A 14,174-nucleotide genomic window follows, 5' to 3' on the forward strand; every position below is an offset into this window, starting at 1 on the left:
AAAAAAAAAAAAAGAGGTAGGCTAGGAGATTTGTTTTCCTGGTATTTGCAAATGACATTTCAGTTTCATTGTATTTTGAACCATTACCAGTAACTATATCCCTACAGGAAACCGGAGCTCCTTTGTAAATTTCAGACATAATAATAGACTTTCACTCACTTACTGGGCCCTTTATAGGATACATCATTTGCCAAACAATATTTGGCATTTTATACTGCTTACATTTGAAAGCATCAGTGTTAAATAGAACCCGTGGGAGCGAAACCACTAAACAAAAAGCTGTGGATTATAGCTGGCAACATAATTTGTCAGCAAATACTTTACCTTCCGCTTCAGGATTAGCCCCTTTATTGCTACATGGAGCCCTTGCAAATACAGGCTCTTCTTGAAGTCCCTATTTGCAAAGCTATAGAACATTCCATGTCTACCACATGCCAATGCCTGGTGATAGTTTGAGAGGGCACATAGTTTTGCATGATGGGATGGATGCAAAGGGTATGCCTAATCTATACTGCGGGGAAGTGGATAAACTTCAGAGTTTTATGTACTGCTGAATAGGCATCATCTGAAGCATAAGATGTGCCAACTGTCAGCTACTGTACCTTCTTAAGCTATTCATTTAGTAGTTTTGCTGTTTGCACAGCTTTGCTTTAACTGAACTTTTGAAATTAGATAAAGAAATAAAATCTGATCCACAAAAAAATAAATGAATTTAAAATGCCAGTATACATAATTCTTCAAATCATACTAAGAACATACCATAGATTGTACACATACTTTAGATTGTAAACCAGTGGTGGACATGTTAAATCTGGAGATCATATTTTCCTGATTTTCATTTTAATATTTTTCTTTTAAATTTTATTTTAGTAGAGGACAAAGCTGTGCAGCAGAATTTATAGTGTTATATTACAAGATTGTTATTAACCTGCAAATAAACGCAGATCTTCTCCAAAATGCTAAAATACTAGAAACGTAGACCATCAGGCCTCCAACAAGCTGGGAACCAACAGTGTTTCTATTTGCTGACCTTGCAGTAGCTCAAAGGATAGCTGTACTTTTAGTTGTAGCCCCCCGCCCCTTCCAACAAGTCTTCAAGTCCTTCACTTACCTATCCAATGTGCAGCCATTAATTGCCGAGGCCAAACAACTGACAAACTTCCCAAAAAGGTATTACCGTGTTTCCCCGAAAATAAGACAGTCTTATATTTTTTTGTGCCAAAAAACACACTAGGTCTTATTTTCGGGATAGGTCTTTTTTTTTTTAATGTACAACAATCCCCACTTATTCATGTACAAAAATATGGTGATCAAGGCAATCAGGGGTGCCGTACCTTTCCAAGAGCAATTTGCTAACCAATCGCTGGCCAGAATGAGCGAAGCGCACTTTCACTATAGATTCTTCACAGGCGGAGTGCATTTAATATCACTCCGCCTGCGACAGGAGCCGGCGCTATAGAGGATGTATTGGTTTATGCGGCTCTGCTCCCTCGGGTGCTGCCTCGTTTCCTCTAGCGCTGGCTTTGTTGGCACCGCTGATTCTCTCCTGCCTCTCCTGCGGTCACAACTAGGTCTTATTTTCGGGGTAGGTCTTATATTTTAGCAATTCCCAAAAATAGTACTAGGTCTTATTTTAGGGGTAGGTCTTATTTTCGGCGAAACAGGGTAACAGGAATTTTACTGGGCATGCATGGACAAGCAGGAAGACTTCCTGTGAAGAGGATGTGTGGCATCCAGAAGCCATATACCTTTCTTTGATCGCGGACATTTTGAGGATAATTGTACTAGAAGTACAGTTACAGTATTTAATAAAAAGGAGGGGGGGGAAGCACAAAGCTCACGTGAACTGCCAGCTAACCATCACTGCTGTAAAAAATAACCAAAAGACCAACATTTTAAAGTGATTTTAATCTCTCTAATGGTTTGTGAGATCCGTCATCCTAGCATAAGACTGGTTTCTCCAATGTTTGTGCCTAACATGGTAACATGTTTTGCAATACAATAATAAAACCCGCTAGCCTGAACAACATGAAAAGTAATCTTTTAGTTAGCACTTGGCAAATACACCTGCTATCCGACTTGGGTTGACGTTCAAAATGTCATCCAAACAAATACCGTCACCCAGATAAATGTGTATTTTACATCTATAGGACATCACGTTAATTGGTAAATGAATGATGAAGTAAATCAAGTCAACAAATTCGGAAATTACCCCTGGATTAATGAAGGTGCATATGGGCCAACGTTTGGTAATTTGGGATATAAATCTAATGTAATTTGATTATGTTGACATTCAGTGACCACCCCCAATAGGTTAATTGATAGGATAAAGACATTGAGGGCTTATTCACACCATGTCCAGATCATCTCCAGACCAGTTCTTTCCAGACCAGTTGTTCCCAGACCAAAAAAAGCATACCAAAATGTATCCCTATGGGATTTCTGGGCTCTGTTCACACAAGCGCAGTCTCTGGTCTGGAATGCACTGGAACACATGGAAACAATTTTAAAAAAATGCATGCTCACAACTAGGGCTTAGTTTGCCATGTTTGCTATTTGTCTCTGGGCAGTGAGAACACTTGATACAGTAGAAAAAAGAAAGCAGAAGAAAGAAGGGAAAGAGAAGAGCACACAAGGTAAAGGGGAAGTATTTAGGTGTAAATTTAAGTTGGCACACAGAGTTTTTACTGCAATGCGTACCCTTAAGTATTTTTAAACTATCTATATATGTCTTTTCACAAGCTTGTTCTTCATGTTTTTGTTATTATATTAAATCTATGCATTTGTAGATTACCCACTTGAGGCAGCTCTCATTGGCAATTATTTTTAACAACTGTGGAGACAAGATATCAGTCACATAGAGAATGCATTATTTTTAGTAAGATGGCTGAATCATAGGCTTGCACTATGGGAAGTGACTCACAGCACATACACATCAATTGTGTACTGCTGCAAAGTGGTAAGAAGAGCAAGCATACCCCAATGGGGATACATAATTGCAAATTATACAAAAGAATCATGTCTAAGATACTTACAAGGGCTAAGTGCTCGTTTTTGTCTAGGTGCAAAAAAAAGAAATATTCACCTGAACCTCAGATTTGGCTGGCTGTAAAAGCGCTCTCCTCCTGCCCTCACGTCCTATACGCAGTATACAGAACATGACGACTCATGAGACCTTAGATCGATGCAGCGGAGGAGACAGAGAGGCTTGATGGACCAGTCTAAGAGCAAGCCGACTCAGAGGATCAAGAAAGTATAACGGGTTTTTTTTGCACCTAGACAAAAACAAGCACTTAACCCTTGCAGTGCAGTAGTGAAGCCACTGCAAGGGATAATAAGTCTACTTTAAGTTTTGGAGGGCAAAAGGGTGAATTTCCTGAAAATTACATTGCCTTGTGCAAGATCGCTAGGACCTAATAAATCTAGAAGCTCCCACCCACTAGCTCTAATAAATCTAGAAGCTCCCACCCACTAGCTCTAATAAATCTAGAAGCTCCCACCCACTAGGTCTAATAAATCTAGAAGCTCCCACCCACTAGGTCTAATAAATCTATAATAATTAAAATCTTAAAATAAAAATTAACAGAAAAAGAGCAAAGGTTTCTACCCGAGATCCAAAACAGCTCTAAATAGGAAAAAAAAAAAAAAAGACGCATCACAATTTATCTATCTACTCCCTCACTACATATCCCTCAAATGCCAGGGGAGGGAGAAAAAAAAAAAAAAAGAGGAATTAGAAGAAACATACTTACCCCATGTGATTGTGAGTCAGCAAAGCTAATGTGGTATTGCTAGAGTAGAATCTGAGCTCCCATTTCACAGAGGTCTCCTTGGAGTAATTTATTGCTTAGGTCCTTAACATATCTAAACCTCAAACTTATGTTTGGAAAAAGTAGGAAAGGATAAGAACCTCTGTCAGGTCCTTGTTGCAGTCTGTGTCCCCCATTTAGGGAACCATTCATGATTTTTTTTTCCTGGTGACTAAGTTCACTGGGATCGAAAAAAAAAAATACAAACTGGCGAGTCGTTCCAAGAATAAATAAAGGTAATTTTCCAAAGACACTTCTTCCAGTGACCACTTTATGAAATGGGATTTCCTTTACTTTGGAACGTTTACCCCTGTTGCCCCTACAGGACAGGAAGTGAAGGAAAATCTCCAACAACAAAAAAAGGGTTTTAACTTATCCAATTGCTTTAGATATACTTTTTTCAGGTAGAACATTTTAAAAACGGACAATAATAAGTAGTTTGTGTTGGTGGTGCTCGCTGAGAAAAAAATTAATGGAGGGGAAAAAAAACTGACAGAGAAGGTGAAGGGAGAGAGAAGGAAAAACACTTTTTCCAAGATGGAAAGAACAGAGATTAAATAGGTATAGACAAATCATCGAAGTACTGGGGAATAACAGATGTGAAACCGGGACAAATATCAATATCTAAAAATCTGCAGATGGGGATAAACTACCTAAATGTTTCCCTAGGTTCAAGAAAAAACAGAACAGAAGGACCACAGACTGCACATGGCTATGCAAGATATAGCTAGCATTACACTACAAAAGTAAAAACATTCAATTAGGATTTCAGAAGGAAAATCAGCAACCTTAATTTTAATGAACACAACTGAACACTGTTGAAAAACTAAATCATGGGTGGTTGGTATTACCACAGCAAGAACTTAACAGCAGTATTAGCATGCCTTATAAAATCAACCAAACATACCAAATTAGACCCAGTTCCTAAAAACACAGATCCACCATTTCAGTTTATTCAATTGTGTCTAATAGACACAAGTATTATCTTAAATGCAATATTTCACACTGATACCTTTCCAATTATGAAGAGGTCAGTTATGACACCAAGGTCCCAATAAAACATAACCGCACAGCACCCAAAGTTCACTTGAAATTGTTCCTTCTTTTGGTTTTGAAATGGGAGCGGGTTTTTACTGCGTTCTGTCACATATATGTAAAACACAAATACACCAATACATAAAATTATTGTCAGCACCAGGTATTAGCACCACCAGAGTATTTCCCATTTCCACATTACCAGCACAATTTATCTTCACGCTAGTTACCATACCGTAAGGTAGAAGTCCTCATCCTCTGTACAGCTGAAACACAAGGAAAGATCCCTAAGGACACTCTTCAGGGCTAAAAAAGCCAACTGTAAAGGGAGCCTATTTTCCTGCATTTTAGACGAAGAACAAATTTCAGAATAGCAATAGTAGTTGTGGATATTCCCCTATTTGCTCGACAGTACAGTTAATCCAGATTAGACTGTAACACTGTGTGTAAGGAAGACAGAGGTCTCACTGAATCACACCGATATAAATACTAAGTAAGCCAGGATTATGTGCCTGACGTTGACCAAGTGTTTACCTACAGTTGTTTATGAATGCCCTCTTCCTCATCATCCTTACTGCTCTACAGCCAACACCATGATATGCAACTATGCTTGGATCTGCACATAATGTTTTGGAGTACATTATAATAGACTGAAATATTTTAAAAAGTGCATGGATGGAAAAAAATGTCAAGTCATAACTATACCTGCATATATTGCAAAGCAAATTTATATAATGCAGGCAGCTGTGCATTTTGTGTTTTAGAACATTCACCATATTTATTTTTAGAGAATTCTTGTGCAAGTTATTCTGAATTGAGAAAGCTGGTTGGATGACCAGTGAAACGTCTTCAAGAAAAATACAGCAAGTCCAGTTGCCTTGGACTTATTTTTTTACATATATACCATGACCTGGATGAATGAGAATTTTCACAGACATACTCATCCATTGTTTATAAACAGACCCCTTTGAGTGAAGGCAAAGCTCATTCCTCAGTTCATACTAATCTTATTCCACCACTGGTTAACCAGTTCAAGTCCACGGTTTTAAACCACCTTCCTGTCCAGGCCATTTTTCAGTATTCAGCGCTGCAGTACTTTGACTGACATTTATTCCATCAAGCAACACTGTACTGAAATTAATTCTATACCATTTTGTGGGGACAGATAGAGCTTTCTTTTGGTGGTATTTAATCACCACTGGGGTTTTTTATTATCAGTTATCAGTGTTATCACTGTTATCAGTGAGTGATGGCCCTAGAATTGTTGCTCTCACTGCGATATGCAACATGTATAGCGCAATTGTCGTTTTTGCGTGCTAGGGCATCGGACGCGTATTTACGTTTATATGTGCGTAAAGGTGAGGGTGGGGGACTTGAACATTTTTCTTTTTTTTTACACTTAATGTTATTGCTATCACATAGGGGGATAACAATCCCCCTATATAATAGCAAAGGCACACTGACAGGTCCTCTTTATGGATACATTAGGGGTCTCCAAGACCCCTGTGACCTGGGGACCCCCAAAGAAGCTGATGAAGCAGAGATCTGCTTCATCAGCTTCTTCTTTCTGGCCATAGCAGCCAGAGGACTGACAGGTGAATGTGGAAGTGATGTATTACACATAATTTCCGCATTCACTGTACGGAGGGAGATCAGCATGGAGGAAGATGCTTAACTCCCTCCCATCACCCTCCCAAGCCAAAAAAAGAAAGCAGTCTATTTACGGCAACCCGCCAATGTGAGTTTGCCGTCCGTCCGTTTTTTTCACAACGGGTGGACGGCAAGCGGTTAATATGCACTGCACAAGCTGTCACATAAAATTCATATGTTCCTTTACCATGCAGCATATCAAGTAAAATAAAAAAACAAACAGCATGCTTAGTCATGGCCTTCAAAATGTATTTTTAATTATATCAGCAGATTCAAAATGACAGCCTTTAATTCGAATAGGTAAATCTCTTACAATTTGCAAAATGCAAAGTGACAGTTTTAATATGAATATGACAAACTGATTTGGTGTCCATATCATAACAACTAAATAGGACAGAACAATTATGCGAGCCCATCAAAAAAAAAAAAATCAGAGGAAAAATATAATTCATGATCAGCTACTAACCATTACTCAATTTTAAAATAGTATCTTCCCATTCCTAAATTGTAAAGTTAAAAGAAGCAGAGCTTTCTCTATTTCCTTGTTCTTGTCTACCATCACCACCAGCCTCGGGGGTGATTTATTAACCTAAACACACGCACGCACCAGGTGCGTGTGATTTTCACACAGCAAAACGTATTTATCAACCAAAAAGTCTCTAAAAGCATATTTCCACTAATGCCATATCTGGAAAAATCATGCACATGATGCATATATAATTCTGCTTCACAGTTTAGACAAAAATGGTTAGCTCATGCATTTACATTCCTGCATTCATCAACGCAAGCAACACAACATAGAGCTAATTTACACAACATCACCTTGCAATTCATGCAAGGCTTTGCACAACACACCTGCTGGGTGTGTACACACTATAAAGGTGTTTAGATTTCCCCCATAGATCATGCTGGGAGGGAACACACTACAGAGGTGTATACATGTTCGTGGTGTGTTTATAAGGTTAGTAAATCAACCCCACTGACTTCAATATCTGCATTTCCTTTACGCTCTGTAATATGACTTCGTTTCCTCTGACTTGAGGTCAATGGACGTGGAACAAAGTGAAGTCGGACGTACTCATCTGCCTGAAGGGTTAAGTTTAAATTTCCTTGGAGAATCCCAAGTAAAAGTCTGTCATACATGTTTGCAGTCTGTGACTCAAATTATTAAGGTCAGAGTTATGATACTACCAGGAAAATACATTTGCAGAAATAAAAACAGCAATGGCAGTCTATGTATTTTTCTTAGGAAATGTTTCCTGTAAGTCATTACAGAATTGAAGGCGGTGGAGACTCTAATCACTGTGCGTATGAATACATAGGCCAGGCAGCACAATTATGGAATCAAGTTCAAAAGGTACAAATTTATTAGCTCTTGAAGTGCCTATTGTTAAGCTTAGTTTTATCTTTGGCAAAATGATAGTTATCCTTTAAACAAGCTTCCTTAGCTGATAATCTGCATGTGTCCAACATATGGACTGGATCAATAGTAAAAAGGATACAGTGGAAACACACAACAAATACGCCCTATAACAACTGCAATGCCACCCTAAAAGATAAACTGCATTTCAAAAAGGAACAAGTCCAGCAACTTTTATAATAAAATCCATTTTAAAACATCAAAGTTAACAGCCTTCAATGTACCCAAGGAATATAATATACAAGAACTTGCATCTTTTCTCAAGCACAGATGTAAATAAATAGGTCCACAGGCTAACATTTAAACAACATACAACATAATATAACACAAGAAGGGTCAAAATTACAAAAGGCAAAACTGCCTTCCTAACTTGGGATTCTCCAAGGAAATTTAAACTTAACCCCTTCATAAAAAGTCATAGATCTGCCATAGCGAACAGCCAAATACTGACCCACTGAAAGAAGTATGCAGTCAACTAGTCTTTATCTACATACTTGTACTCACTTAGTGACTGAGGACAGTGGATCAACATATCATCAGGTAAAACGAAGAATGAGAAGCCAGTAATGTTAGTTTGCATATTTCTCTCAGGAAATAATTCCTTTAAGGTAAGGGGAATTCCCCAGACATAGCCAAGGCCAAAAATACAATAAAATATCAGCACTATACTGGCACAACATATACACATTGGAAAGACACAATACGATTTTTTTTAAAAAGTGACACTACAGTTACTGAATAAAATGCACCTGGAAAATTGGAAGAATGGGAAAACAAGTGACCCAAAAAACTTGACTTCTCACTTTACTCTCACTTTCTAGGTCGGCATATTTTTTTCTGGGTCAGTGTCATAAAGTTGGCAGTCCCATCATTTTCTCATGACAGAAGAACTTGAGGTTGGATTCACAATGTTGTAGTACTTAAACATGATTGAGAGAATATATATTACATTGTAACATTTGTATTCTTTGCCATTTTATTACATATACTGTTTTAGTTAAGATTTATTAAGACACATTACCTATAAATTGGATGGGAGGTGACAGAACAATGTTAACTATGGCAATTAAATCTGAATCTGTCCCAAGTGTGTTTATGGAATGTGACTACACGAAAGAACAACCGAAAATGCACTGTATAGGACAATTTCCAACCTTGCCTACAGAAAATATATTTTCCTTTGTCAGTGCTCTTTGTCAGCATAGCTAAATCCACATAACATTCCTGGTGTGAACCAGCTCTGACTAAATGTTTTATTTAGGAATAAAGACCACCTCTTTAATAGAATTGCAACCTCAATAATTTAGTATTTTTGCTCTGAATGTTGTCTTTATTAAACTTGCATTTTTTTGTGGCTGGGTTTTTTTTTTTTATGATTCTGCTGGTCTGATCCAACTACTGATGCCAGAAGGTACAACTCCCCATTGGTGTCACAATGCAAGCATTTTTACATCCTGCTGCATTAGGGAGAAATACATTGCTTTTGGAATACCCAGTTATTCCAACATGACTGGGGACAATTCTTATTTCTTAGATTTAGGCATCATTTCTATAATCTACAGCTGATTGAATCTTCCATAAAACTGTTCAGCTGTGCACCTGTGCTGTTCTGTCCTCAAGAAATTGACTTTTGCTCTTTTTATGCATGTTTAGGACCAGTAAACTGTTTGTTTTTAACTGGATTAAATAGATACCTTGGAGAAGACTTCTATTAAAAACATATCAGCTTGCCAACACTTATGTTCCAAGAAGAATACTGCAGCATACCGTTTCAAAATGCTGCTGGCATGACTAATGCAGCCAATTAAAATTACATTATTTATTTAAAGGAGAACTCTTTTCCACTCACCTCATAGTTCTAAGCCGACCTGTGACAATGAGACTGTCACAGGTCGGCTCAGTAGATCGGGAGGTGAGGGAAAACATACCGGGTTCCCTTACCTCTCGATCCTGTCACGGCTCTCTGCCGTGACAGGGGGAGGGGCTGGATTCCCCTCTCCCCGCTCCGATCTGCCAGCGCTGACTGGCGGAACGGACTGGGGAGGGGGCGGGTACAGCTGGCTCTGCCTCTAGGTAGGCAGAGCCAGCTGTCACTCACGCAGCTGGGCGGATCCTGTCATCTACGTCGGGATCCGCTCCAGGTGCGGCGTCTCAGTATACCGCGAGCTGTGTGTCTCGGTATACTGAGCTTAGGGTAACTGGAGGACGCTAGTTTGTGTCCTCCCGTTACCCTAAGGAGAACTATGGGGAAAAACACTGACCCCATAGTTCTCCTTTAACAAATAAAGAACAGCTAACTTGTGTGCAAATACCTGACACCTTCAAATATGTTTATTTCTTTGCCCAACTGCTTACTTGCCTCAACCTCATGCTGACTGACAGCAAAGCTTACACAGATAAGCACCATAAGCTTATCTCTCCTGATTCAGAGCCACTTCTATTTAACAATTTAATGTGTATGTAAACCCTAACAATGAACATCTTTTATTTTCTCTTTTGCTGATGTTTGCTAAATACACACAGAAAGTTTTTTGTTATATCGGTTTCATAAGTGCAGGACATTCCTGTTCATTTTGCCAGAAATACAGTGACCTGATAACTTCCTGTGCTCAGGGAGGGGTATGCAGATAAGTAGGGGAGAGTGGATGGCAGATCTATCAAAATAAAGTAGGAAAGGGTGACATCACACTGTATTGTCGTCATGTCAAAGAGGAAGGTAGGAACACACTATTTCTGCCACATCAACAGTTATTTTTCTGCACTTGGTTTGTTTAAAGGAATAAAACATCGGAAATGTGTAGGCACTGTAGATACAGTATGTACAAAAAATTATTTCCTAAAAATGTTGTCTTAACATACACTTGAGGATGATCAATGGCAAAAAAAAACAAAACATAAAGTGCAAAAATATAAGCTTCTTCACTTTTACTTTTTATGTACAATATGTCAAAGAATAAATGAAAGCATCATGCTAAACATAATAGTGTCATTATACTCCTCTTTATAGGGTTCATTATGAATACTTAAACTGCAGTTATTTTGAGAAAGCTCAGTACATGAAGTGAATTAAAAACATTACTTATATTTATTACATTATTAAGGCTACAGTTCTACTGCATACGAGAAGAAAAAAAAAAAAGGTTTAGCCATAGCTCTCTTTTAATATGCATGGTGCTACGTATTACAGAACTTACAGAACTGACAGTTCAAAGAAGATGAAAGTAATCACCTGGCAAATGATACAAGAAAAACATTTGTGTTTGTTTGTAAATGTGCTTTAAAAAAGGAGAACTATGGGGTTAGGGCTTTTCCCTATAGTTCTCCTAAGGGTAACAGGAGGACCCAAACTAGCGTCCTCCCGTCACCCTAAGCTCAGTATACCGCAAGATACAGCTTGCGGTATACTGAGACGCTGTGGCTGAAACGGATCCCAACAATTATGTCTGGATCCACCAAGCTGCGTGAGTGACAGCTGGCTCTGCCTATCTAGAGGCAGAGCCAGCTGTACCCGCCCCGTCCATTCGGCCAGTCAGCGCTGGAGGATCGGACAGGGGAGGGGGGAATCCAGTCCCTCCCGTCACAGCTCTCTGCAGTGACAGGATCGAGAAGTAAGTGAGCGAGCACCGGTATGTGTTCGCTCACTTCCCGATCTACTGAGCCGACGTGTGACAGTTTTCATTGTCACAGGTCGACTAGAACTATGAGGCTGAGTGAAAATCACTCACCTCATAGTTCTCCTTTAAGTAAAGATTAATGTTTTTCACAATTGTAATGCTGCACTTTGCATATCCCAGTCTTTGCTGCAATTATAAAAGTTTTGCCACTGTTGTACTGCTATTTATAATGGTTATGTCCCATTCTTACAACATCACACTTTTTCCATTGTGAAGTTGGTTTCAATAAATGGTTTGTGCTATTTGGAAAGCTTCACGCTTGGTTTTCATTCTACCTTTGGGTCAAAACTAAAGTGAAGTTAAAGTTTATGTCCAGCTAAGCCAGTTAAGAGAGATTTCCCTTCACTTCCTGTCCTACTGACAATGATTTACCAGACAGGAAGTGAGGGAAAATTTCAGCAACATAGAAAAAAAACCAAAAAAAAGAGTCACGGGAGGACATATACTAACGTCCTCCCGTGACCCAAAGCTCAGTATATAGCAAGCCACAGCTCGCTATATACTGAGAGCGCCGCAGCCAGGATTGATCCCGACAATGCTGTTGAGAGCCACTCAGCTGCATGAGTGACAGTAGTTCAACAGCTGGAGTGTCTAGGTTGTCTGTCCCTGCCCTTTAGCATACCAGCAGCCCCATCTCAATTTCAATATAATAATCACGGAGCATTTGGCAAGCAGCATGGCATAGAATATTCTTTGTTTTGTACTTGAGGGTACTGTAGGGAATTTCCAAGTTTACTAGTTGGTGAGCCACATTTATTCAAATAATATGGAAGAAAACATATTGGGGTTGCTTTACTCAAGACAAATACGCTGTTCACTTTGCAAAGGAATTTCCACTTTACAGGGGAAGGTTCCCTTAGCTTACTGAGTGAGGTGTAGTTCTACTAACTTGCATCATCCAATCATATGCAAGCAAAAATACTGTTTTATAATTTTCCTTACACGCGACTGGGTATTCTTTGAAAGTGAAATAACACCACATTCACCAAGCTAAGGGAATCTTCCCCTGCACTGTGCAAATTCCCTTGCAAAGTGAATGGCCTATTTGCCTTTAGCAAATCAACCCCATTGCATCAATTTAACACAATGAGTTTAAAAGTATTAGTAAACCCAAAAGACTAACATAACATTAATAGCTCCCTTCTGCCAATTGGTTTTCATTTTCTGTATGCCTTTTACATAGCATTGTGAATATAAATGCATTGAAAGTATCAAAATATTGGATGGTCCTGCCAACACACACCTCATCCTGCTCTGTTACTACATCACTAACCACAGGGTTGGCTACTGCATAGCGTCCGATAGACTGCAGTAGTTAGCCAGTGTGATCGAGGGGCAGCCATGCCTCCCACTCCGCCTGTAACCGTTACAGCGGTGCCTGTATTTCTGTTAATACTGTACAGCCTCATTATTTGCCTCTGCCACCCACCCTTGGTGCTCGGAGATAAGAGATAGCGGTCGTGTGACCACTAATAAAAGGAAAGAAAAATATGCATTATAATGATAACTCACCAAATATGTGTATTACCAATTTAATGCATATACATAACTTTAGAGATTTGAAGAGGGTGCCAATATGGTTATTGTTGAATGGCAGGATCAAGGTTTTCAGATACTAAAGAAAAAAACAATTATAATAAAAACAACTTACAGCTAAGAAAGTAAAAAAAAAACAATAACCATCAAGCGTTGGGGTAGCAATCCTCTGATCTTCTGATTGTCTCCTCTCCAGTGGAGAGTGATTGTACAATGTAACACATAAAGATTGCAGCTCAAACTACCTTGACCCCATTGTTTATGAGGTGATTGACGATGGGTCAGAGTTAACTGCCAAGTGCCTCCTTTGCCCACCTTCTGAAACCCAGCCACACATTGTTACAACAAAACGCAAAAAAGTTTATCAGAAAGTCAACATTTTTCATAAAAAATTAAATGATTCTGAAAGTAAAAAATGTCCTAAAAGATAAAATCAGGGAAAAAACAAAGAAAACACCCTCATATCACCTCAACATTATAGCTTACAAAACAGAAGTCAGTCAATTAACCTTTTTCTCATATTTAACCTGTATGAATGTTATCTATAAAGACACAGTAGGGACCACCCACTTCTTTTCAGCATAATCAGCTATAGCCTCAAAGTGACCATTTCCTCTGCCGACTTGGCATTTAAGATACAAGGCTAAATTCATTAAGTTATAAGAATATTTTTTTCCCATAATGGTAGTTATTCTCAGCAGTGATTAAATCACAATTGCATGACTAAAAAAATGATTGCATAGGTTATAAGTTCATGAATTGAGCCTGCATTTTTTTAAATCCTGTAATGTCTGATGCATTGTTAAAGTGCCTACCATTATTATTAAATCTTTTGACCATTAATGGCAGTGCAGACAAAATGTTCTAAAAATCTATGAAACAAATCCATCGGTTTCAAGGGTCAACTTCCAAAAGCTATTTCGGTTGCTTAGAGTAGGATTTACAATGAAGATTTTATTGACTACGTAACTAAAGGATAATATAGCCCCAGTCTACCAAATGATCAGTTTTTATAACCTAAAAATGAATCTTCATCCAATCAAATCAAAC

At 38.6% G+C, this 14,174-nt stretch overlaps 1 protein-coding gene across 2 annotated transcripts in view; it reads right to left on the reverse strand.

Annotated features, from left to right (window-relative positions):
* Positions 1–14,174, reverse strand: part of TIAM2 (T-cell lymphoma invasion and metastasis 2) — a 166,306-nt gene that overhangs the window by 27,159 nt on the left and 124,973 nt on the right. The window lies entirely within an intron of this gene.

This window comes from Nanorana parkeri, unplaced genomic scaffold (genome assembly GCF_000935625.1).
Source record: "Nanorana parkeri isolate BGI_ZX_2015 unplaced genomic scaffold, ASM93562v1 scaffold524, whole genome shotgun sequence".
NCBI classification, from domain to species: Eukaryota; Metazoa; Chordata; class Amphibia; order Anura; family Dicroglossidae; genus Nanorana; species Nanorana parkeri.